The sequence below is a fragment of the Terrapene carolina genome, unplaced genomic scaffold, assembly GCF_002925995.2.
Source record: "Terrapene carolina triunguis isolate 2854851 unplaced genomic scaffold, T_m_triunguis-2.0 Scaffold836, whole genome shotgun sequence".
Taxonomy (NCBI): domain Eukaryota; kingdom Metazoa; phylum Chordata; order Testudines; family Emydidae; genus Terrapene; species Terrapene triunguis.
The window spans coordinates 1494893-1520692 of NW_020665187.1; the positions used below are offsets into that span (position 1 = coordinate 1494893).

At 42.3% G+C, this 25800-nt stretch overlaps 1 protein-coding gene across 1 annotated transcript in view; it reads left to right on the forward strand.

Annotated features, from left to right (window-relative positions):
- The first annotated feature begins 70 nt into the window (after positions 1-70).
- ATF7 (activating transcription factor 7) overlaps positions 71-25800 on the forward strand; it is a 104637-nt gene continuing 78907 nt past the window's right edge. Inside the window, exon 1 of the mRNA XM_029913736.1 lies at positions 71-178. The gene's annotated coding sequence lies outside the window, so the exon portion shown is untranslated. The remainder of the gene's footprint in view (positions 179-25800) is intronic.

Genomic DNA, 25800 nt, shown 5'->3' on the forward strand with positions numbered 1-25800 from the left:
CTCTGTTCCATGCCCCGCCCCATTGGAAGTCTCGCGAGAATATCGCGCGTAGGGAGGGGGCACCCAGCGCGAGACCCAGGGACAGCTCGGGAGGGTCGGAGCCAGCGCGAGATTCGGGAGCCAGCACAAGGCAGAGGTGTGGACCTGAGGCAACCCACGTGTGCCCCCCGGTCTCGAGGTGAGCGAGGCCCCCCGCTATCCCCCTGGAGTAGACGATGGGCCCCCCCATCTCCCCGAGTTTTCGTGAGAGTACCGGCCCCTTTCGTGAGTGACAAGCTCTTCGGCCAATCGGTACGCCGGGCGGCTCGGAGTGATGGGCGCCGCAGCCAACAGCGTCTGGGAATGATGTGGAGCACGCCCCCCTTCAGGGATGGGCGGTGCTCAGGGTTGCTGGAGCCTCCGAGGGGCCCGGGCGGTGGCTGGTTGGGGGGAGGGGGCCCGGCTACGGACAGCTGGTGGGGGGTGTGTATGTGAGGGGTCCTGGGCTCCTTGGTGGGGGCCCCTGAGGGCTTTGGTTTGGGGGGTTATGAGAGGCCCCCGTGATGAGAAGGGGTTCTGGGCTGTGGGGATGGGGATTGTGGGGGGCCCTATGCAGCAGGGCCGTTCTGGGTCAGCAGGTGGCTATGGAGAGTGCAGTAGGGAGATCCTGGCCTGGGTAAGGGCTTGGGGCTCTCTAGTTAAAATGGGTGAGTTAGGGAGATTGTAGGCTCGGGGTGGGGGGAAGAGAGGGGGCTCATGGGATTGGTAGATTGGGGGTGTCACAAAAACAACTTGACGGGGTCTAGGAGTAGGGTGGGTAACGCTGAGACTAGATGTAGTGGGAGTAACCCTTTAACAGCCCCCTCCTGGGAAGTATATTGGAAGGAGTTGACCCCCCCCCCATCCCCAGGCAAGTTAAATCAGTTACTCTAAACATCAGCATGGTAAAAACTTAATGTTTAAATTGTGCAATCTTTGTGTGTGTGTGTGTAACAACAATTATTTAAGAAAAAATATATATTGTGCAATTTAAACATTAAGTTTTTACCCTATTGATGTTTAGAGTAACTGATTTAACTTGCCTGGAGATGGGAGGCGTCATCCCCTTCCAATACACTTCCCAGGAGGGGGCTATATAATTGTTGTTTCTCACTGTTAGACTTTGGGAGCCCAAACTTTATGAGAACTTGTAGAAGCAATGAGTGTTTAATCTATTACTCCACAATTGCTTTTCTTTCACTTACATACTGTGGTAGAATAGTTGACAGTTTCTAGTAAACTAGAACTATTAAACAAACCGGCTTATTTGTCAAAAGGGTTTCATCTTTATTGCTAAAATTAATTGGGCCCCATTTTCTCGCCTTACCCTAAAAGAAAAAGACCAACAGGTTTGACTTTTCTTACATGAAATGTTATGTGACAATAAAAATACTTGGTGATGCGTATAAAATCAACATAGATTAATCAAATAAACTTAAATTTTTAAGACCAGACTCTGTTGTAATTTACACCCTTCATGAAATCCAGTTGAGTACCACTGCCATCCTTCATAACCTCTTTCCATTCTCCAATCTGTACCTTTTTCCATGCTGCTTTCTATGCATGGAGTGTCATCTCTATCCTGGTTCACCAAGTAGCTACCGTCTCCATATTCAGGTCCCTTCTAAAGACTAAATTTTTCTATGAATATATTACCGTGATAAAATGATATGCATACTTTCTCTGGGCTCCTCAGCATGTCTTGTTTCATCATTGTGTTCTATGGGGTAGGGACTTTCTTCAGTTTGTCTGGTACAGCATTAAGCACATTGTTAACCATAACCAATAGCACTAGCCAAAAGGATTGCATGGTGCTTTACAAACTGTATAAATATAGTTGTTGCCCATTCACTAAAATATAGACACTTGTGGTGTAGAATGCAGCAGCTATTCTGAACCACCAATTCTATAAAACAGTGATTTGGCACAAATTAAGAATAACTTCATCACTTGAACAAAGGGGATTTTAGGGGGGTAGAATACAATTGCCCGAGTTGGAATCTGGTTACTAGCAGGGTTAACCTCTTTCTTCTTTTTTTGAGAAAAGAAATTGTATTTGACTGCTATCATATGAATACATATTAAGCATTTATCATTCTGGCCAACCATAATCAGTTTCATGGCTGTAGTTTAACCATCACTGAAGTGCTTGTTTGCTGTTAGTGCCCAAAAAGAAGATTGAATTGATGGAAGTTACAAGCCAGAAATGTAGATGCAAAGTTTGTTGACATATGGTTAACTGTACTTGTGTCTGCAGAAGCCTTTTTTTTTTTTTTTAAAGAGATGGTTCTTCATTTGGACCAATTATTTCTAATCCCAGAATCTGATTGGGCGTAGAGTGGTGGAAAACCAGTCTTTCTGTTTCAAAACAGTGAACAAACAGGCATTGGATGAAGCTATCCTGTCCACAGAATCCTAGTTTACAAAACCTGGAGGGCCACTGAATTATAAAAATTTGTTCAGTTTTCACAGTTGTACTCAAGCAAAGACATTTGGGGAATGTCAAATTTTCTCTATATTTCCGGTGATACATTTTCTCTCTCTAAATTTATTTATGCTGTTTAATCATAGCAGTTAGAGCAAGAAAATACCTTTCAGGATATCTGGTCCATCTCACTGGCCAGTGCAGGATTATTCCATTCTAGATTTTCTTGAGACAATCCAGTTGTAAATGTCTCCAGCAATAGGGTTTCTTTGAGGAGACTATTCCTGCATCTAACAGATTTCACTGTTGACAACTTTATTTGTACTTAGCCAAGTTTTGCCTTAAATTTGTGCCATTATTCTTGGTTATACCTACTTGTACAATGCTCCTTCTCCCTCATTGGCATTCACTCTTCAAATAATTGTAGGCAGTTAATGTGTCCATCTTAGTTGTCATTAGCCAAATTACACATGTAGCTACTTTAATGTTTCTTCATAAATCAATCCCTTCTGTGACTTTATCACTTCCCCCCGAATGTCATCCAGTTTGTCAGTAGTGAGTGCTGATATTGGATTGCTTAGAGCTGAATACAGTTCACATCAGAGTTTTAGAGATTAGGACATAACCTTTTTGCTCTGGGTGTAGCCCTGAATCCCTTTTTTTTTTTTTTTTCCCCCCTCTTCCCCCCCCATCACATTACAAGCTCCTGTCTAATTTACTGTCCACTGTCACCTCAAGTATCATCTTCCCTCCAGCTGTGATCTAGTTTACATTTCCCAGAGTATTAAATGCATTTATTTCAAGTTGAATTTCTTTTTTTGCATATATCTCATGCCCTTATTTCTAATGTTTCTAGATTTCTTATTGTTTCTCAGTTCTCCCTGGTGTTTGCAACACCTCCCAGTTTCTTTAATGCTCTGATTTCTTTCTCCTCCTGCCCCACCACCCACATTCTACATAATGTACAAAGATGTCAAATGAAAATGAACTTCATCTTGACTCAGCAGTGCTCGTCCTGGTGCTACATCCAGCTTGGTACATTGCAATTATCATTAACCTTTTTAAAATCTGGTTGAAGGACTGCAGTTAGTCTGTGTGACAATGTTCTTATGAAGCTAATTTGGAAGTGCTGTAAAATCCATGTGGCGTGACTCCTACTGTGATGGTGATTGCAAAGATATGCAGTGCACAAAGTATTGAATAGCAACATATTGAACTGATTTGTATTGTCAATTTAAATAATTATAGTGGTTTACAGTGAACTTAGTTCTTGTGACACATGGTTATAAATTCAAAAATGTAAGCATGATGTGGGAGGGAGTGTTTAGCAGTTAGAATAGGGACTAGGAGTTGGGATTCCTGGGTTCTCTTTCCTGGCTTTGTCACTCTAGCCATGTGATACTGGGCAATTCACTTAACCTCCCTGTGCCTTAGTTTTCCATAGGTAAATTAGCTCTAATACTCACCTTTGTAAAGTGCTTTGCGAGCCTTTTGTCTGGTGAAAGGTGCGGTAAGTGCAGATTGACATTTGGAAATGTTGCTTTAAAAAGTTTAAATGGGAAAAATAAAACCGTCTCATTTAAAAATCAAACTTTTGATTGGGCTTTATTTTCAGATCTCTTGTTAATAAGGCTTGTGGTGGTGGTTGGGAAGGCTGAGGAGGATAACTCCAGAATGAGCAAAGTGAGTTGACTAGAGTCTGAGATTCCCAGACTGGTGTATAGGGAAGTCATTAACTCTCCCCCTACTTGTTGCTCTGAAAGGTGAGGAAACAAGAGATGAAGTGCTAATGGATATCAGGAGACAGTTGTGTGAAGGAAACTAGATCTCTGTTCCCAACCTCCTTTGGGCTGTAGAACGTAGGTTATGAATCTTACCTGTTGTGGGTGATGGGGGTGGGAGTGGGGGATACAAGCAATCAACAGTAGAGTTCTTATGGAAATATGTAGCAGTGATTGGAGTTTGCTACCATTTGGGACATTTCCTGGTTCACATTCTGTAGTTGCCTCTTCATTGTAAAAAGTTTTAAAATTTCTCAGTAAAACTTTTTAGAGAGTATCATTCTACAGGTCTCCTGGTGTGGTAGGTGTATTCAGCATGTTCATCTGGGGATTGCAGTCTTTGGATTCCATATTGGAATGATGCGTAGAATCATATTTCTATATGATAGTTTGCTTTACATGCTACTCGTTTTTTTCTTAAGCACTTGAACGCCATATTTTCAGAACTGTTCCTATCCCATTTAGGCACTTAAATGAAATGGACATGTTTTCAAGGGTGACTCCCAGTGGGAGCTGCTGGCTGGTGAGTTCTTTTGGCAGTCTGGCCTCATGGACCTGATTTTTTCATAGATGTTGCGTCTCTTCTGCTCTCACTGACTTCTTTTGAGCACTTCCTTCTCTTGGGTTGTTTTTTGCTTTGCTTTGAAGAAACTCCTAATATGAGTAGACTAATTTTTCAACGTTTTAAACTTAAATTAATAGTCTCCGTTCCTTTTGAATTAATTGCTAACCTCAATTTCCAGCATTTTATGTTTGTTGCTAAAACGTTAGATCATAACATCTGTGTTGAACTTTTGTCTTGCTGACATATTTCCCATGACGTGTCAGTTAAACAATCGCCAGTGACTCAGTAGCCCCTTTGTTCTCCTCTTCCCTATTTCCCTTGATAGTGCAAACTAGGTCTGAAATAATTAAGGCTAGTCTAAGCACAGAATGGCTCTGGTTTAATAAAGGTGTTCTGTTTTTGTTTTTTTTTTTTAAAACAGATTTAGTTAAACCAGTACAAAAGGCTGTGTGGATACAGTGTTAGCTTAAATTGATTAAGAAAAGGTTGAACTAAACAGAAATAAGGTTAAGTCTACATTGTGGCAGCACAACTGCTGCAGTGTTGCTGCAGCATTGTAATATAGGTGCTTCTTATATTCATGGAAGAGGTTTTTTTTCCCCCCACTGATATAGTTAACCCACCTCTCCAAGAGGCGTTAGCGAAGTCGATGCAAGAATTCTTCCATTGACCTAGCTGTGCCTACAGTGGGGATTAGGTCGACCACACATGACACAATTTTTCACACCCCTGAGCAATGTAGCTAGGTCGACTAAAGTGTTAGGTATAGACCAGGCCTAAATGTCTACGTAGAGGTTTGTGCCAGTTTAACAAAAGAGGTGCAAACTTGTGTGTGGACAACCCCTTAGCAGCAGTATTTTTGCAGAGGGGAAATAATTCACTCTAGAAGACACTGTGTCTTACTGGTGCTAGCTTCACAACTATTAGAGCTACTGGCATCAAAGTCTCATCTTTAAAGTAGTGGATTAAAGTTCATGCCCTAGGATGACCCCTCATTTTTAAATGCACGGAGATGGGATGGTTCTTAAATGTTAATAGGTAACAATTTTGCTTTTGCTGTAGTTGGTCTTTAGCTCTTTTGAGAGAGAAATTTAGCTTAATTCTTCTGACAAGTGCATATTTTTCTCTATTCTGTAACTATTCACCGTGGAGTTTCTTGCATTGTTCTCTGAAGCATGTATTCTAGCCATTGTTGGACAGAACACTGGTTTGCACTGCAGCCCCAAATGGGCTGTCATAAGCTAGAGAACCTAAGAGGAGCAACCCAGAATTGAACCCCCAGTGTGTGTAGTGAAGTTCCCTAAAGAAGGCAACCCGGTATGATTACGGATTGCAGATAGCAAGTAGTGCTTCAGCTCATGTTTCATAGAGGGAGATGTAGCTCTGTTAGGCAAGCGCTGCAATAGTCTGGAATGTAACTCTCTGCTGTCCCACCCTTGTGTGAAAGAATAAACTGGTGGCAAAGCACTGCTGCCAGCCATTACAAGCTGATTCATGAGAGTGAACAAAGCCTCTCTACCAGTTACAGGCCACATTAGACACTGGTATTATCTTCTTATTCATGATAAACTTACAGTGCATATCTTCCATATATTTTCTGTGTACTTTTTGTGAGATATTGTAGTATTGAACTGTGCTGAAGAAAAGTGTTCAGGGTCCTTTTATCTGAAATGCCAGTTATAAATGGAGTGTTGTGGTGAGGCTCACCCTTTCAGTGCATTGTGAGGGTGTGCTCCCACAGACCCAGAATTTGCTATGCCATTGAAAGTTAGTTCCTTGGATTTTGCTAGCCTGCCATGCTCACAAAGAATATTTTTCAGCTCTGTGTTGGCAAGGGTAAGGAGAGGAAATAATTCTGTTCTGACTACCACTGTTACTTTAAAAAAAAATAGCTGCCTAAGGCCCAGTCTGCACTTAAAACTTATAACAGCATGGCTATGTTGATCAGGGATGTGAACAAAAACACAGCCCCTAGTGAAAGAGCTAAGCCAACAAAACCCCCCCAGTGTAGGCGCAGCTATGCTGACAGAAGAGGACTTCTGTTGGCATAGCTAATGTCGGTTAGGGAGATGGTGTTCGTACACTGGCAGAAAAACTCCTTCTGTTGGTGTACGCGGCATCTGTACTAGAGAGTATGCTGGCATAGACTCTGTAGTGTAGACATAGCTTAAGGTGGAACATAAGCTTTTGTCTAATAGCAAAAGCTTTCACTTATGGTTGCAGAAATAAAAACCTACTACAGTACAACCTTAATTATCTTACTGTACTGGGGGATATTGAATAATTTCAGATAATCAAGGTTGAGTATTTGGGGGAATTTCCACTATAGCAGATGAGGCATAATTCTGTTTTGGGTATTTGAGGGTCAGATAATCAGGGTTACACTGTAGAAGTACTTAATGGTACTATTTTGGGGATTCTCTTCATGGATAATGTTTCACTGTCCCCTTCCCTCCCCTCAAGTTGAAATATGACACATTTGGGCAGGAAAAACTTGAATAACTAATCTGCTTCTAATAAATTTAAAAGTTTGTCCTTGCCACATTACTTATTGCACTGGAATCTGAAGTTCAAGTCTACTCAACATCTCCTATTTGGGATGTATAGTCTAGAAAGATGGTGGTTTTAAAATTATCAACATTGTGATAAATTGAATTAGAAGGAGAAGTGAGGCAGGTGAAGTCCAAATATAGTACTAAATATGTCACTGGTGGTATCTAGGTAGATGTAAATTTCACTAATGTAAACTGCTTAATTCTTGACTTGTGAAATCTGACTCCTTTATAGGAAGTGCACAGATAATTTAGGTCCAGGATTTAGTATTTAAATCCAGGAGTGGTGAGTGTCACTTACAAACCAAATAAAAGTATTTTACATTTTCATAAACTTCTGTAAAGTTTTTCCCATGCACAACGGAACTAGATTCACCAGTCTAGTTTTAAACTAAACAATGTTCAAAAAGTAAACAGTGAAGCATAAACTAAAACTTTAATTCCATCAATTTTAATAATCTGAGGTAGTTTTAATAACCCAATATGGTATCTAGGACACGTATGGATATTTTCATCATAATAGCTTGACAGTTGATAACTTTTATTCACTCATCTTCAACCAGAAGTTCACTGCACAATGTGCTTTGGTGAAGAAATGCATATAATCTTTGTTTTATTTCTTTGTTTTGAATCTCTGCGTTTAACACACAGTTGTGGAATATGTGAACGTTGATAACGTATAGGATGCTGTTCTCTCACTTACGTAGTGCCTTTCATCCGTAAGGTTTCCAGATCCCCTATATGGGTAATCACTTTGCTCCCTGCTAAAAGGTAGCCCCTTCTTGGGTGAGCTGCAGCAGTTGTTTAACACATGCAGCAACAAACCTGGTCTCTAGAGATTGCCTTGTTTATAAATGGAGCACTTCTTGCACCCTTCTGTGAGCACTAGAGCAGCACTTTAGCCCCCCATGCAGAATTTGAATGCTGAATACATATAAATGCCCACGTATGTTATAAATAAAAACAGGCAATGTTTTGGGTGGGTGGGGGAAATATTTTCACTTAATGTTCACACACACAGCTGCCTCATGGCGTCACTTAACTCCAACTCTCACACCGTGCAGTCAGGTCTAAGTAGTTTTGTCCACAAGTCACTTAAAATTGTGGTTCTTATGGTAATATTCTATTTTCAACTGGGGAGGGGCTCTACTATTTAGCAAGACCCTGCCTTTACCCTTCTTAGCAGCTGTCTAAGGCACAGAGTGATTTAAATCTAAAGGCCAGAGTCCAGGGGTAACGTTTTCAAAAGCTTCTAAGGATATGTCTACACAGCAGCTAGACGTCTATGGCTGGCCCATGGCAGCCAACTTGGTCTTGTGGGTCTTGGGATGCGGGGCTGTTTCGTTGCTGTGTAGACTTTCAGGCTTGGGCTGGAGCCTGGGCTTTAGTACCCTGTGAGGTGGGAGGGTCCCAGAACCTGGGCTCCAGCCCAACCATGGAAGTCTACATAGCAATGAAACAGCCCTGCAGCCTGAGCCTTGCAAGCCTGAGTCCACTGGCATAGGCTAGCTGTGGGTGTCTAGTTACTGTGTAGACATACCCTAAGTGACTCAGGAGCTGAAGTCCTGTTTTCAAAGGTTGCTTAGGAGACTCAGGCTACGTCTACACTAGAGAGCTTACAGCGGCACAGCTGGACCAATGCAGCTGCTCTATGCCAAAGGGAGAGAGCTCTTCCATCGACATAATTAAACTACCCTCAACGAGCAGCGATAGCTAAGTTGGCGGGAGAAGCTTTCCTGCTGACATAGCGCTGTACACCCTACCATTTGTGCCGGGGTAACTTATGTCGTGCAGGGATGTGTTTTTGTTTTTTTTCACACCCCTGAGCGACATCATTTTTGGCAACAAAAGTGGTAGTGTAGACATGGTCTCAGTCCTGTTTACTTTCATTGAGACTTGGGTCCCTAAGTGCCTCTGGCCATGTCTACACTAGCACTTATGTCAGCAAAACTTGTGTCGCCCAGGAGTGTGACACATCCCCTTCCCCCGAGCAACCCAAGTTTTGCCAGCATAAGCTCTCGTGTGCATAGTGCAATGTCTGCAGGAGACGCTTTCCTGCCAACATAATTACCACCGCTCGTTGAGCTGGTATTATGATGTCGACGGGAGAGCTCTCTTCCGTCGGCATAACGTGGATACATGTGCACTCTTCCAGTGGCACAGCTGTAAGTGGCCTAAATGACTTTTGAAAGTGGGATGCAGACTCCTAAGTCATTCAGGCACTTCTCATAGTTATCTCTGTAATAATCAATAGGGAGCACTGGGTCTCTTACATTTTTCTCCATTGTTCTTGCAGTTGTTGTATAACTGCATGTGAATTATTTCTGCCCCAAGTGTACTAGGTGTCTTTCAATAGATGAACTTAATGTACATAAGGACACGCCACAGCTAGTGAACAAATACAGGGGAAGGCTAGGTTTATGTCAAGATCAAGGTGTTGCTTAGGTGGTTGAGTTCAATTTGGAATACATTTTTAAAAAAAGGTAGTTGTCTAGTCTGCTGGAAGCTGTGCCAAAGTTTCTAATTCTGTGATCTCTATATGGAGCACCTTCTGCAAAGGGTTACAAGGAGTCAGTGGGTCAGCATGCTGAACAGTTGCAGTCTAGTCTTAATACATCAAAATCAGTAATATGAGAAGCAGATAAGCCACTAACTTTAGATTTTTGTAGTGAAGGCTTGTGCAGTGTCATTTTGGTTTGATGTTGGATGCCGAGATGCCTTGGATCTCCTTGACTTTTGTCAGCCTGGATTCAGACCTGAGTTCAGCACAGTCTGGTTATAATAAAGGTCTGGGGTCCATGCTGAATAGTGTTAGATCTAATTAGTTTCTTTGATACCATTGATTATGCTGTGGTTCTGACTTGGCTGTGACTTCAATCAGAGTTCATTTGGGCAACTACTTTTCAGACCTGTGTCCTTCACCTGTTACTTGAGTTCATTATAATATAGAGATTGTACTACTGCAATGCATGCTACATAGTGCTACACCTTGAATCAATGTGGAAATGAGCTAGTGGTTTGCTGCTTGAATAGAGGTTTCTCCTATGAGTGCTTGACACCAATGTTCTGTGAATTGTACTTTCTGTAGGTTTCTGGGTAGAGTTTAAAGTGTTTTTGACCTATAAAGTTCTAAAAAGCTTGGAGCCTACCTATGTGCAAGATTCGCTCTTGACTTCTGCCATCCTGGCATATCTGCAAACAGCTGGAGCCCACCTCAGTTTAATGAAGAGAGAACTGCTGTGAACTGTTTGGCAACTTGGAACTTATGCTTTTCCCCCAGGCTTCTTGCCTCTTGCTCTGAAATACCATGAATCAGTTGATCTCCAGGCATGCTGCAAAGTCCTTCTCTTTTTCCAGGCTTTTGGGGAGGGAGGCAGGAACTTGAGGGTTGAGTATTGTGCACTCATCAGTGGGGGACTAGAGGTGGTCTTTCTAATTCTTCTGGTTTGGGAAATTGATGAATTGCTGTTGTGTTTAAGTTAATTTTTTTTTTTAATGTTTATCAGAAATGTAAATAAATGACACTAGGCAATTAATAATCCTTACTTAACCCATGTTAGGTTGGTAGGTATTTGGAGAGTAGTAACTGTTTATCTTACTGGATTTTTGCAGTTGGGATCCATGCTTTAAACATGAAACCAGGTTGGAATGCCTATGGCTTTAAAACATTGAACCTGTGAGGTACATGTAGGACACCTTGCGAACTGTTTAGCCATGTACCTGCATTGCAGGTCAGTTCCTTATTGACTATGATTATTACATATGTCCCCTGGAGACTGTGGTTGTTCCAGATCATCCTAGCTTGCAGATACGCTCAATGGCTTTACAGACACGTGTTCTTTTTGTATCTTTTTTTGTGAATTTCTTTTGTTACTAAATCTTTTTAAAAAGAGAAACTTAGATCCTATGTCTCAGTGTCCTTACTCTGTGCTGATTTATATACCTGATTCATCATCCCTTCTCTTATGTTGATGCCCAGGTGCACCCATCAGACTTCCATTAACACTTCAAATGCCTTGCTCTGTCTCTAGCATTGAAGTTTCAACTCAGGTCAGATCCACATTATCTCTTTTTTTTGTGGTTAGGGGTGTAATTTCTTCTTACGGCATTTTTATCTTGGTAAGTCCTAGGATAGAGGCCGCTTTAGTGGCAAAGAAGTGCTTTTGCCAGTATAACTTATTTCATTCAGGGAACTGGTAGAGGCTCTACTGGCAAAAGCACTCTTGGCAGTTTAAATTGTGTCTACACTAGGAAGATTTGCTGGTAGAGCTACTGGCAAAGCTTTTCTAGTGTAGACTGGTGCATCGGGTCTTGCAGCCGTATTACTCTTTTCACTGGAGTTTGTTTTGTTCTTGGCTGAAATATGCTATCAATGCCTCTCTCTCATCATCCTGGCATAAATATGTTGAATTTCTTTGCAGCTCATAGTTACCAAAGGTGCACATGGGGATTGATAAACTTTAACATTTCCCTTCCCTTCAACCCTCATTAAATAGGACCCAGTTTGTGCTCTGGATATTTAATTTGTTGCGTTATAAGCTTCCTTTAAGCCACTTTAACTGTGAATTCTTTTCCTGACGTGGAAGGTCGTTCTCCCGATGGCAGTGATTTCAATATAGCGTGAGTGAACTCCAGCCCTTCTTCTTCTAAATTTTAGAGGGGCAAGGTTTTCAAGATCCTCCAGGGAGGAGCCGGTATTAGCACTGTACTCCAGAGCTTCTGGGCACCAATTTCTGTGCATGCACACAGAAAGGCATAATTTAATGGGAAGTAGTTGGACTTTGCTTTCACCCTGCATTATAGGGTAACTTGGAATAATTTGTTAAATACCATGTGGCTGTCGGAGATTTACCTCAAGTAAGTTTCTTGCCAATATTCCAGTTTATACAGTTGGGTTTGCTTGATCAAGTTTATAAAGTGTCAGAGTGTTGTGCCTCTAAAGCAGATTTTATAGCTTTAGCTTTTGGTTTTCTTTTCCAGATGACAATTTTAAGCTTTCTTGCAGCTTTTTTGTTACAAAGCAAACATTCCCACCCCTTCCCCCACACCCCAAAATAACTCTAAATTCAAAGCATACTGCTAGCAATAGTCTATGCATATTTACCTTAGGTTCTGAAGTGGACTCTTTCCCAGAAAAACTTAAGAACTTTATGAGGATGTCTCTTGGTGTGTAACATTTAGTGATGAATGGACAGACTTACAAAGATACTTCATGAGATTTTTTTCAAAAGCGCCTAAGCAGGTTAGGCACTGTCTCAGATCCAGAGGGTCTGGTCCATGCCTAGCATGTAACCAGTCCTTTGGGTGGGACCCCGTTAGCGTGCTGGACCATTGTGTTCCATTCGTTGTGTTCTGTTCCAGGCCCGAAGCCTAGTGGGTCTGATCTCCCATGTCCTAGGGAGAGAAGACCGACCCCCTCCTCCCCCCGCAATGTGTAGCTATGCCAAAATGATAGGTACAGAGTCCTAAAAATACTTCATGAAATTCCTGTTTGTCACATGCACCTAATTCCACAAAGTACCTAATCTGCGTGTTTAGGTGCCTAAAATACCTTTTGTAAATGTGGCCTGCAGAGATCATGGGTGAAATCTTCAAAACTAAGTTTCATTTTAAAAAGTGACTTCAGTACTTAGGCGCTGAAGTCCTATTGACTTTCAATGAGAGTTAGGCTCCTAAGTGCCAAAATCACTTTTGAAAATGGGACTTAAGTGCTTTTGAAAATTTTACCCTATATCATGATGAGCTACAGTGCTTTTGAATATTATTGTAGTATAGTACAATAACCCACGGCAATGTGGTGATGGAGACAGGGCTGAGAACTGAACTATGGGTAAATCCCGAGGAAGGGTTGGCAGTCGCTTAGCCTGTATTTTGTTTGTGGATCCTTGCCTGTTGCCATTCTTATCTCTCAAGCTGCCATGAACATATTCAGTGCATTATGCGCTGAATGTTCATTTTGGTCAGAAAGCTTCAGGCAGAGATCTGCTAATCAGTATATTTAAAAAAACAAAAACAAAACGCACTTCTGGAACTCTCTCAAAGCAGCAGGTTTCCTTCCTTGCGTTGTAGTGGGAAATCTTTTTACTATTTTAGACACTTCCCCAAGCTTTCAGTCTTATACTTCCTCCTTTTTTGGATAGCGAAGTAGAAATGTTTGTTTTATTTTTTTTTCTCACTTTTATTACAGAGTAATTCCTCCTTAATTATAGTAAGTACTACATTTTCCACATTCCAGCTCCTGTTGGCGATCATGGGTTCTGCATTTGCTACCAGTCTACCTACATTTTTGTATATTCCATTGTAAGATATATTCCAAAGTAAAGATTCTGTGTAGCCATCTATAGCAATCCAGTTTGTTGTGGTTTTATCTGTTCTTCCCAGTAGCAGTGTATTGTCTTTTTCTTAGGGGTTGGCCTAAGAAAAACATCATTAGCATTTCTATAGGCTTGTTTTTATCATGGGTTTGGTAGTTAATGTTGTTGGCATGGCTCCCAGGTCTCAGCAAAATAACTGGGATGGCCTTGCTACTCAGTGTGAGAATTAATCCCATATAACTCTTTATGAGACTTAGCTAACTCCCATCTCCATTTTTAGGCTTCTGGCATGCAGAAGCACTGTGTTCTGAGAGCATGATTGATCAGAAAGCTAAAATTGACTTGTTATAGTATCCATGTTACATCTTCTAAAAATCACATGAAGGTACCTTGGGTGGGCTGTGTTTTATGTAAGTGTTGTAGCCAGGTCAGTCCCAGGATTTTAGAGAGACAAGGTGGGGGAAGTTGGTCCAATTAAAAAAAAAAAACAAAACCTCACCCACGTTGTCTCTTTCATGTAGGTAGTATTGTAAGAACACTATTTCTAGCTCAGCTTTCCTGACAGTCAAGTTCTTTTATCCCTTTGCTTTTGCAATAGTTCAAGTCAGGCTCCTGTATTTTATAAAAGCAATTTTTAAGAAAACCCTTAAACCCTTTATCTGAAAGAGTTGCTTATTTAAAGTGCCTGGGACAGCTGCAAACAGGTTCTCTGCTGAACTGCATATCAATGTAAGGATTTTTTTTTTTTTTACCTGTAACTCTTTCTCAATTGCTTGCCATGAAGCTCTTTGTTTGATCTAAGCCTACTCCTTTTCTCTGAACCTGTTCCTGCCTGTCTAAGTCTGATGTCCACAATGGATTTCAGCCTTGACTGCAACTGCTCTGTTATATAGAGTACCTTTTATTTAACATAATCCTTTGTTCATACTAGTACATGTCCTGCAGTAATACAGGAAAAAGTAATCACATTGTACAGTTTGGGCTTCCTCAGGCTAAACTCTCCTCTGTATCTGTTTGCTGCTAGCGCTAATCCTCTGGTTGTTCTCCCAGTATGTATGTGTGTGTCTCTTTCTGCCTCCACCTCCCCAGCCATTCCCTAATCCCTGTTTCTTAAAATTTAATTAAATGTTTAATATCTTGTATGCACATGGTGCCTTTCATTGTGAAGGTTCCCCAGATGCAGTTTATATACAATGCTAGTGATACATATATACAGCCTCTGGGGGAGGGAGGCCAGTAGCCAGTTGGTTCATAGCACTCTGGATAAGAGTATGAAGAGGGGAAATTTTGACCCAGGACTCCTGGGCAACTCCCTACTTCTAGAGAAAGTGCCTTAGGATCTCTGATGTCCCTGCTGAGCACACAGAACTGGAGTTTCTAGTCTCCTCCTCAAATACAGTTCTTTGGAAGGGTGAAGGGCTAAGCCAGCCCTCCTAAGATTGTAGTCTTAAGCCTGGTCTACATCTAAAAACTAGATCAACTGAGCTATGTCACTCAGGGCTGTGAAAAATTTCACGCTGTGGTTAGGTCAACCTAACCCCTGGTGTGGATGCAGGTAGGTTGATGGAAGAAGTCTTTCATTGACCTAGCTACTGCCTCTTGGAGAGGCGGATTAACTACATTGATGGAAAAACCACTTCTGTCAATATAGGCAGCGTCTACTGTACCGTGTTACCGCAGAATAGCTGCAGCACTTCAGCTGTTCCACTGTAGCACTTGTAATGTAGACATGGCCAGAATGTCCCTTGTTAGGTGTCTCAAAGCCAGTGCTTAAACCTTCTAAACTGTCCCTCCCATCAATACATGTGTTCTTGTCTCCTCTCAGTTCTCCCACTTCCTAGAACTGTATGCTGCAATTAGAATAATAAATTCACATTAAAATGCCTGTCTTGCATCATTGATTCTCAAAAATAAAACATCAACTTTTTATTGAGGGGGGGGAAAAAAAATTGCTAAAACTGCCTCATATAAATGATATACAGGGGAAAAAGTTTATAATTGTACCTGTATTCATTCAAAACAAACTCTCAACCCATTCATACCTGCAGTGTGCGCTAATTTGAAGGGTTTTGTTTAATTTATGGCCAGCTTTCACTCTGAGCACATTCTTCCTCCCCACATCCACACAGGCAAAAGGAAAGATGTTAGCAGTATATCTTTCATTTCTTCTGTTTCTTTCGGCTTTTTCCAGCTGGTTCAATCCCAGTGGGTCTTGCTCACATGGTTAGGGCTTAAGTGATTCCCATACTCGGGATTGGGTTTCCCCCAGGTGAGACTGGCATAATCCTTTGGAATTTTTCACCTTCCTCTGGAGCATGGGGTGCAAATTACATGGCAGGATCTTTTGCGTGTATATCTCACCTAATCCGTTCCCTGCCATTGTGGGGGGCCTCTGACATTGGTACAACTTGGTCTTTCCTGTTCTTTGCCTGTGGCACACAATAGTTCAGTCTCCTGAGAGCTGTACTACTTTGGTCTAATTTTGATTGTTGGGCTTGGTGTGGGGGTGGCTGGGTGGTGGCTAGCGGCCTGTGACATATAGGCAGTCAGACTAGATAATCTGGTGATCCCTTCTGGCATTAAACTGTGACTCTTAGCTGATGATAAAGCTTCCTGCAAGCAGGCCTCTAAGGCCTAGTCTGCAGTTTTATATTGATATAACAATTTCAGTTAGGGGTGTGTGATGTTTGCTTCACTGAGATAGTTAAATTGGTTCAGCATGGACATGTTTGTACTGGTGTAAAGGTGCTTTATTTATCCTCTAACCGTACAGGAATAAGTTATACCAGTGTCTCTAACTGTATCCACACTTGGGAAGGATTGTTCTGCTTTTACTAAACTGATCTAGTTAAAACCATATCATTTTTGTGTGTAGAAAAGCACTTTATTGAGATCTAGGCTGTTAAGACTGGTGGGACCCCAGGCATTCTTGTAATAACAGTAGTCCACGTGCAGTGTACAGTGCAACAATATAGCAATATTTTTAGAGCATTTTTCATGCAAACATTCTACAGCGCTAAATCCTGACCAGAGAATTTCCATTCTGATACTGAGGCATGAGACGGAGAAGGATGTTCTTAGCGAAGATTTGATGAGATGAAGAGATACAAGGAAGCTTTTCTAAGTGGCAGGAGCTGTAGAGAAGTTTTTTACTACCAGAGTGGCCAGACTGTATAGGAAGACAGAGGCCAGTGTTAGGCAGAATGTGAGAGGAGGACAAGGTCTATTTTCTTCTGTGTAGGTTCTTATATTGTGCTCATCACCATAGTATCTGAGGGCCTTCCAGTAGTACATTAAGCAATGTGGCTAAAATGTTTGTTCTCTTCTCCTTTCCACGGGCGGGAGAAGTATGTGCAGTTGAGTGAGTGTTCTGCTCTGGAACGTTTAAACACTCACCCACCCTCCTTAGAGAAGACAAGGTCAAAGATGTGCCTGGTATTGAGTGGAAGATGGTGAGGTTTGTGATGGTCTTTAGTTCCTGTGAGAATTCATTCCACAGTCTAGAGCTGGCTTCCAAGAAAGCTCTGTCTCCTGCAAATTCAAGCTTTATCTTTTTAATGTTGAAAGTTTCATTGTGCCAGAGAACAAAGTTGTTGACTAGTGTTCATCGCAGATATAACCAGTTAGTTCATTTTATCATTGTGTCAACAGACTTGGGCTGTACTGTAGACATAGCCTATGTCAGCATAATTTATGTCACTTGGGTGTGAATAAACCACCCCCTGAGTGACATAAGTTACACCGACATAAGCATTCGTGTGCACAGCTCCTATGTCGTCAGGAGAGCTGCTTCTGCCGCTCGCAGAGGTGTGTGGTGTTTTTGGTTTTTTTTGTTTTTTAATGCCGACAGGAGAGTTCTCTCCCATCAGCATACAGCGTCTTCACCTGACGCGATGCAGCTGTATCTGTACAGCTATAGGAGTGTACGTTATAGACATGGCCTTAGTCATTGCATGCATTTTTAAGATTTATGTATGCATGAGTAATTGCAACTTCACTTATTGCTTTAATAAAACTTGTAGTACAGATAAGATGTTGTACATGGATAGTGACCACACACATACTTGGACTCTGTGTGTTCCTAGTGTCTCCAAATTTGAGAAGAGCACCAGAGGTAATGTTCTCTCTGAGCTTGAAACTGTAGCAAGAAGAACTGAACCCATGGTAGTTAATAAAAAATTACTAAATTCAATTTAAATAAAATTAAAAGGCTACGTGGAGCTGTTGGCTATTGTTTCGTTACCTTGACCCCAGGCCATTGAGTACCCTGAAAATAAGGACACAGCATAGACTTTTACCTTATTTTGTTGATTTTAGGTGATACTCTATGGGAATTTGATTTGATTCTCCCTGGGAAGCCAGTGGAGGACAGGGTTGATGTGTTTGCAGTAGCCAGTGTTGCTGAGAATGTGCTTCAGCATTCTGTACCATTGGAGTTCTTCAGCACTGAAGACTTCATGCGCAGGTATATTGTATAGCTGTAGCCCAGCCAAGAGGTGACAAAGGTGTGAATAAATCAAGCAACGTCATCATTTGCCAAGATGGGATGGAGTCTTCTAGCCAATGAGAGAGAGTAGAAAGGAGACTGTATTGTGGCTGCACACTCTTCAAAAATTTTTTCATCTCCCCACCAGCATCACCTTTGTCTTCCTCAGATTCAGTTTCAACCAGCTGTTCTTCATCCATGAGCTGATCTTGTCCAAACTCTGGGCTATCTGGTCTCGGTAATGGAGTGGTCATATGTGGTGATAGGTAGAGTTCTGTCATCTGCCTAGTCTTGGTGTGACAGTTAGTCCATGTCATCTGACCAGTTCATCTAGTGGCTGCATGTAGATGTTGAATAAGACCAGATAAAGAATTAATTCTTCTGGAACTTCACAAGTGAGGGGTCTAGTAGTGGAACTGCTGTTTCCTATCATCACTGGTTGGGTGCTTCCCCCAGGAAGAACTCATAGACTTTAAGGTCAGAAGGGACCAATATGGTCATCTAGTCTGACCTCCCGCATGATGCAGGCCACAAAAGCTGACCCCCCCCCCCCTTTTCCTTAACTCTGCTGTTGGAGTCTCCAGATAGTGATCTAAAGACTTCAAGTTGCAGAGAATCTTCCAGCTTGCGACCCCTGCCCTATGCTGTGGAGGAAGGCGAAAAACCTCCAGGGCCACTGCCAATCTACCCTGGAGGAAAATTCCTTCCCGACCCCAAATATGGCGATCAGCAGAACCCCCAGCATACAGGCAAGATTCTCTAGCCAGACCCTCATTTTACCAGCGATGGCCGTTATTGCCTAATTGACTAAAATCACGTTATCCCATCAAACCATTCCCTCCATAAACTTATCTAGCCTAATCTTGAAGCCAGAGAGGTTTTTCGCCCCCACCGTTTCCCTCGGAAGGCTGTTCCAAAATTTCACCCCTCTGACGGTTAGAAACCTTCGTCTAATTTCAAGCCTAAATTTCCCCACGGCCAGTTTATATCCATTCGTTCTCGTGTCCACATTAGTACTGAGCTGAAATAATTCCTCTTCCTCCCTGGTATTTATCCCTTTGATATATTTAAAGAGAGCAATCATATCCCCCCCTCAGCCTTCTTTTGGTTAGGCTAAACAAACCAAGCTCCTAGAGTCTCCTTTCATAGGAAAGGTTTTCCATTCCTCGGATCATCCTAGTGGCCCTTCTCTGTACCCGTTCCAGTTTGAGTTCATCCTTTTTAAACATAGGAGACCAGAACTGCACACAGTACTCCAAGTGAGGTCTCACCAGCGCCTTGTATAACGGAAGCAGCACCTCCCTGTCCCTACTAGAAATACCTCGCCTTATGCATCCCAAGATCGCATTAGCTTTTTTCACAGCCACGTCGCATTGCCGACTCATAGTCATCCTGCGATCAACCAGGACTCCGAGGTCCTTCTCCTCCTCTGTCACTTCCAACCTATGCATCCCTAGCTTATAACTGAAATTCTTGTTAGTCATCCCTAAATGCATCACCTTACACTTCTCACTATTAAATCTCATCCTATTATTATTACTCCAATTAACAAGGTCATCCAAGTCTCCCTGCAGAATATCCCGATCCTTCTCCGAGTTGGCAATACCTCCCAACTTTGTGTCATCCGCAAACTTTATCAGCCCACTTCTACATTCGGTTCCGAGGTCAGTAATGAATAGATTAAATAAAATCGGACCCAAAACCGAACCTTGAGGAACCCCACTGGTGACCGCCCTCCAATCTGACAGTTCACCTTTCAGTACTACCCGCTGCAGTCTCCCCTTTAACCAGTTCCTTATCCACCTCTGGATTTTCCTATCGATCCCCATCTTTTCCAATTTAACCAATAATTCCTCATGCGGTACCGTATCAAACGCTTTACTAAAATCGAGGTATATTAGATCCACCGCATTTCCTTTATCTAGAAGGTCTGTTTCTTTCTCAAAGAAGGAGATCAGGTTGGTTTGGCACGACCTGCCTTTCGTAAACCCATGTTGTAATTTGTCCCAATTGCCATTCACCTCAAGGTCCTTAACTACTTTCTCCTTCAAAATTTTTTCCAAGACCTTGCATACTACAGAAGTTAAACTAACAGGCCTGTAGTTACCTGTGTCACTTTTTCCCTTTCTTGAAAATAGGGACCACATTAGCTATTCTCCAGTCCAACGGTACCACCCCCGAGTTTACAGATTCATTAAAAATTATCGCCAAGGGGCTTGCAATTTCTCACGCCAGTTCCTTCAATATTCTAGGATGAAGATCATCCGGTCTGCCCGATTTAGTCCCGTTTAGCTGGTCAAGTTTGGCTTCCACCTCTGATACTGTAATGTCAATCCCCCCTCCTTTATTCCCCTCTGTCCTACTCCCTCTATTCCTAAACCCTTCATTAGCCTTATTAAAGACCGATGCAAAATATTCATTTAGATATTGTGTCATGCCTAGATTATTCTTAATTTCCACTCCATCTACATTCTTCAGCGGTCCCACTTCCTCTTTCTCTGTTTTCTTCCTATTTATATGGCTATAAAACTTCTTAGTATTGGATTTAATTCCCCTCGCGAGGTCCAACTCTACATGGCTTTTGGCCTTTCTCACCGCATCCCTACATGCTCTAACCTCAATAAGGTAGGTTTCCTTGCTGATCCCTCCCTTCTTCCATTCTCTGTACGCTTTCTGTTTTTTCTTAATCGCCCCTTTGAGACGCCCGCTCATCCAGCTAGGTCTAAATCTCCTGCCCACTAACCGTTTTCCCTTTCTCGGGATACAGGCCTCGGACAGCTTGTGCAACTTCAGCTTGAAATAATCCCAGGCGTCATCTGCCTTTAGATCCCTAAGTATGTTAGCCCAATCCACTTCCCTAAGTAGTTGCCTTAATTTATTAAACTTGGCCTTTTTGAAATCGTAAACCTTAGTCACAGTATTATTTCTGTTAATCCTTCCATTTAGTTTAAACCGAATTAGCTCATGGTCACTTGAGCCAAGGTTGTCCCCTACAACCATTTCCTCAACGAGGTCCTCACTACTCACCAGCACTAAATCTAAAATGGCATCCCCCCTCGTCGGTTCAGTTACTACTTGATGAAGGAATTCATCTGCTAGCACGTCTAGGAACATCTGAGCCCTATTATTGTTACTAGCATTTGTTCCCCAATCTATATCTGGGAAGTTAAAGTCCCCCATGATGACACAGTTCTTATCAGTTTTTACTTCCCTAAAAACATTAAGTAGTTCTCTGTCCGCATCCAGGCTAGATCCCGGCGGTCTATAGCACACCCCAAGCACTATCTCGGGAGAGGCTCTAGTAGTTCTTTTACGTAGTGTAATTATTGCCCATACAGACTCCGTCTTATCCATTCCATCAGTTATTATTTCTTTACATTTTAGCTCATTATTGACATATAACGCCACTCCCCCACCTTTACCTTTTTTCCGGTCATTCCTAAACAGCACATACCCTTCCATACCTGTACTCCAGTCATGGTTACCGTTCCACCACGTTTCGGTTATTCCTACGATATCAGGTTTCATTTCTTGGACCAGGAGCTCCAATTCCTCCATTTTGTTACCTAGGCTTCTCGCATTGGTGTATAAACATCTTACCGTATGCTGTCTATCCTTTCTCCTATTAGTTATGCAATTTGGTACGGACCCCATGCTGTCCATCCGCCCCCTCTTTCTTATGTCCAATTCCCTACCCCTACCTATGTCTGTGCTTATCTCCTCACACTCCTTTTCAGTGTTGGAATCTGGCGTGGAGATTAACTGAACATCTCCCAACCGTCTCCCCCAAGTTCCTAGTTTAAAGCCCTTTTGATGAGATGAGCCAGCCTCCCTCCCAGAAGTCTATTTCCTTCCCTACTCAGGTGAAGTCCATCCCGCGAGAACAGCTGTCTGTCCCCGAAAGCCTCCCAGTGGCCATACATCCCAAAGCCCTCCTTATAGCACCACTCCCTTAGCCAGCTATTTATCCTCACAATTCTGTCAGCCCTTTGCTGTCCTTCTCTAGGAACAGGCAGAATCCCACTGAAGATAATCTGAGCCTCAACTTCCTTAAGCGTCTTCCCCAGCCTGGCATAATCTCCCTTAATTCTCTCTAGCGAGAACCTAGCCGTGTCGTTCGTTCCTACGTGAAGGATGATCAAGGGGTTCTTACCCGCTCCTTTTAGGATCCTTTTCAACCGCAGGTCCACATCCCTTATCTTAGCACCCGGCAGATAGCACACCCTTCTGTTTTCAGGGTCCGCTCTGGTCACAGGCCTGTCCAACCTCCTCAGCAAGGAGTCTCCAATCACATAAACCTGCCTTTGCCTGGTGACAGTGCGATCTACAAATCTATCCCCTGTTCCCTGTAGTCGTAACTCCTGTGTCTCTCTATTTTCCCTTATAGTCCCCCTAGTGCCATCCTCTATCCTACTGGGGCCCAGTATTGATGCTGTCTCCATCAACTCCTGCCCTCTCTCTATCGGACTAGCCGCTCTTCTCTTCTTCCTCTGCCTCCCACCATCAGTTACCACCTGCTGCCTCCCCTCCTCGTTATCCAAACACTCAAACCTGTTCCTGAGTTCTATTTCCCCCTCACTAGCCCTCCTTTTCCTCAAAACCATTTTAGCGCATTATCCTGGACCCCTGCCACACCTCTCAGTGCTGTCTTGCCTATCTTATGGTTGACAGGGAGAGCTGCAGAGAGGTCCAGGAGGATGAGAATGAATGTCTGCCCTCTGTCCGTTAAGAGGAGACCATTTGTTAGGCCACTGAGGTGGTTTCAATTCCAGGTCCCGACCTGATTCCAGATTTTCTGGTCTAGGATATTAATTTCAGTTAAATGAGCTTGAAGTTGGCCTTTGGGTAGCTTCTCTGAGCTTGCTCAGGAATGGAATGTTTGGAACGGGTCCCATATGAGGAGAAATTCATAGATTCTAGGACTGGAAGGGACCTCGAGAGGTCATAGAGTCCAGTCCCATGCCCTTCCTGGCTTGTAAAGGAGAATCATGATCAACCAGAGTATCAGAGGGGTAGCCGTGTTAGTCTGGATCTGTAAAAGCAGCAAACACGGCTACCCCTCTGATACTCTGGTTGTTCATGATTCTCCTTTACAAGCCAAGAAGGGCATGGGTCAGATGCACAGGCCTTGAGTTTAGAATCCTATAGGTTAGTGTGTCCAGAACAGAAGTTCTGAGGTCTTGTGAGTTCAGGGTAGAACAAGTCAGTAGAGAGTTTACAAACAAGAAAGTTAGTTTTATAGCTTAGTTCTGAAAGGTTTGGGGAGTTGGAGGAGTGCTTCAGGGTTGGGGAGGGGGCGGGAGATTGTACATGTGAAAAGAAAGCTGTCTTCTGTATGACTATCCACCAGGATTTAGATCATAGTCCCCCTCACAGCAACCGACTGTGATGTTGCCAACAAAAACCACTGACTCACTCTGTGGCCTTGGGCAAATTGCTTAAACTCCCTGTCCTGGTTTTCCCATCTGTAAAACTGTGTGTGTGTGTGTGTGTGTGTGTATACATAATTTTTTTTTTAAAACACTTTATAGATCCCATATTTGGAGAGGCTCAAAGTTATTTCACACTTGCAATAAAAATAAGAAAAAATACAGAAACCATGATATATGAGAAACTATGTTCCAACATAGAACAGCTTCTTAAAGGTTTCCAGGAGATGCCAGCATGTTTTTAGGGGATGAATTTTCCTTGTGGCAGACTGGCCTTTCATTCCTCTTGTCAATAAGTTCTGTACATCTAACTTCCTGTAAAGCCCGGTTTAAGTTTTACCCCTAAGGGTCTGTCTAGAGTAGGATAAAATGTTTTGTTTTTGTTTTTTAATGAGTTAGCGAGCACATTTTGGGACTACTTCAGTCTCTGGACTGAAATAAAGTGGGAAACTTAGCACTTGGTTGTGCTAATGTCCAAATTCATGGGCTGATTAGCACTTTGACATAGAATCATACAATTGAAGGACTGGAAGGGAACCCCTTGAGGTCATCTAGTCCAGTCTCCTGCACTCATGGCAGGACTAAGTATTATCAGACCATCCCTGACAGGTGTTCATCTAACCTGCTCTTAAAAATCTCCAATGATGGAGATTCAACAACCTCCTTAGGCAATGTATTCCAGTGCTTAACCACCCTGACAGGAAGTTTTTCCTAATCCAACCTAAATCGTCCTTACTGCAATTTAAACCTATTGCTTCTTGTCCTATCCTCAGAGGTTAAGGAGAACAAGTTTTCTCCCTCCTCCTTGTAACAACCTTTTAATGTACTTGAAACCTGTTATGTCTCCTCTTTTCCATACTAAACAAACCCAGTTTTTTCAATCTTCCCTCATAGGCCAGGTTTTCTAGACCTTTAATACTTTTTGTTGCTCTTCTCTGGACTTCCTCCAATTTGTCCACATCTTTCCTGAAACATGGCAGTTAAAACTGGATACACTACTCCAGTTGAGGCCTAATCACCGCGGCATTAAACTTATTTAAAAATAATTGTTTGAACTTTTGATTGATGTGAGGAGTCATTTTTGTTTATTTCAATAATCTTCCAAATATGATTCTCATCACAAGTAAGTAGCGTGATAAGCACTTCAGTTTGCTGTATAACGAAGGCCATGTCGACACTAAAAAGCTTACAGCATCACAGCTATACCAATACAGCTTCACTGCTGTAAGATCGCTCTTTGTAGCCGCTCTATGCCGACAGGAGAGTTCTCCTGTCAACATAATGAAACCACCTAAACGAGTGGCGATAACTATGTCTGCCAGATATGCTCTCCTGCCGACATAGTGTTGTGCACACGAGCGCTTATGCCGGGAAAACTTATGTCACTCAGGTGTTTGTTTTTTTTCACACCCTGAGCAACATAAGTTTTACTGACATAATTGGAAGGTAGACATGGCCTAAACTTTTGTAGTAAGGGGAGATGTCATTTTATATTACACCTCTTCCTCTCTGCCACCTTTTCCCTTTCATTTGTTATGAGAGACATATAAGGCCCTGTCTACATGGGCAAAAATGCTTATTTTTCAGTTAAATTAGCTGAAATTAACAACCCTCCCCCCACGCCAATCAATTGTGTAGACCAGTTGCTCTCAACCTTTCCAGACTACTGTACCTCTTTTTCAGAAGCCTGACTTTTGTCTTGCGTACCTCACTTAAATTGCTTGCTTACAAAATCAGTGTCACAGCACACTATTACTGAAGAACTGCTTACTGTCTCATTTTTACCATATAATTATAAAATAAATCAATTGGAAATAAATATTGTACTTACATTTCAGTGTATAGTGTGTATAGAGCAGTATAAATAAGTAATTGTATGAAATTTAAGTTTGTACTGACTTCGCTAGTGCTTTTTATGTAGCCTGTTGTAAAACTAGGCAAATATCTAGATGAGTTGATGTACCCACTGGAAGACCTCTGTGTACCCCTAGGGGTACACGTACCCCTGGTTGTTTACACCAGTGGTTCTCAGTGTTTGACTAGATTGTTTGGGTTAATTGTGTTCTAGCTTGAGGAGAGTCTAGCAACAAAGTAAATTGACTTATTCAGTTTTAAAGGTGTTAAATTCTGTCTGCACAGGTATTGGAGGAGAGTTTAATCCATTATAGATTCATAGATTCTAGGACTGGAAGGGACCTCGAGAGGTCATCGAGTCCAGTCCCCTGCCCGC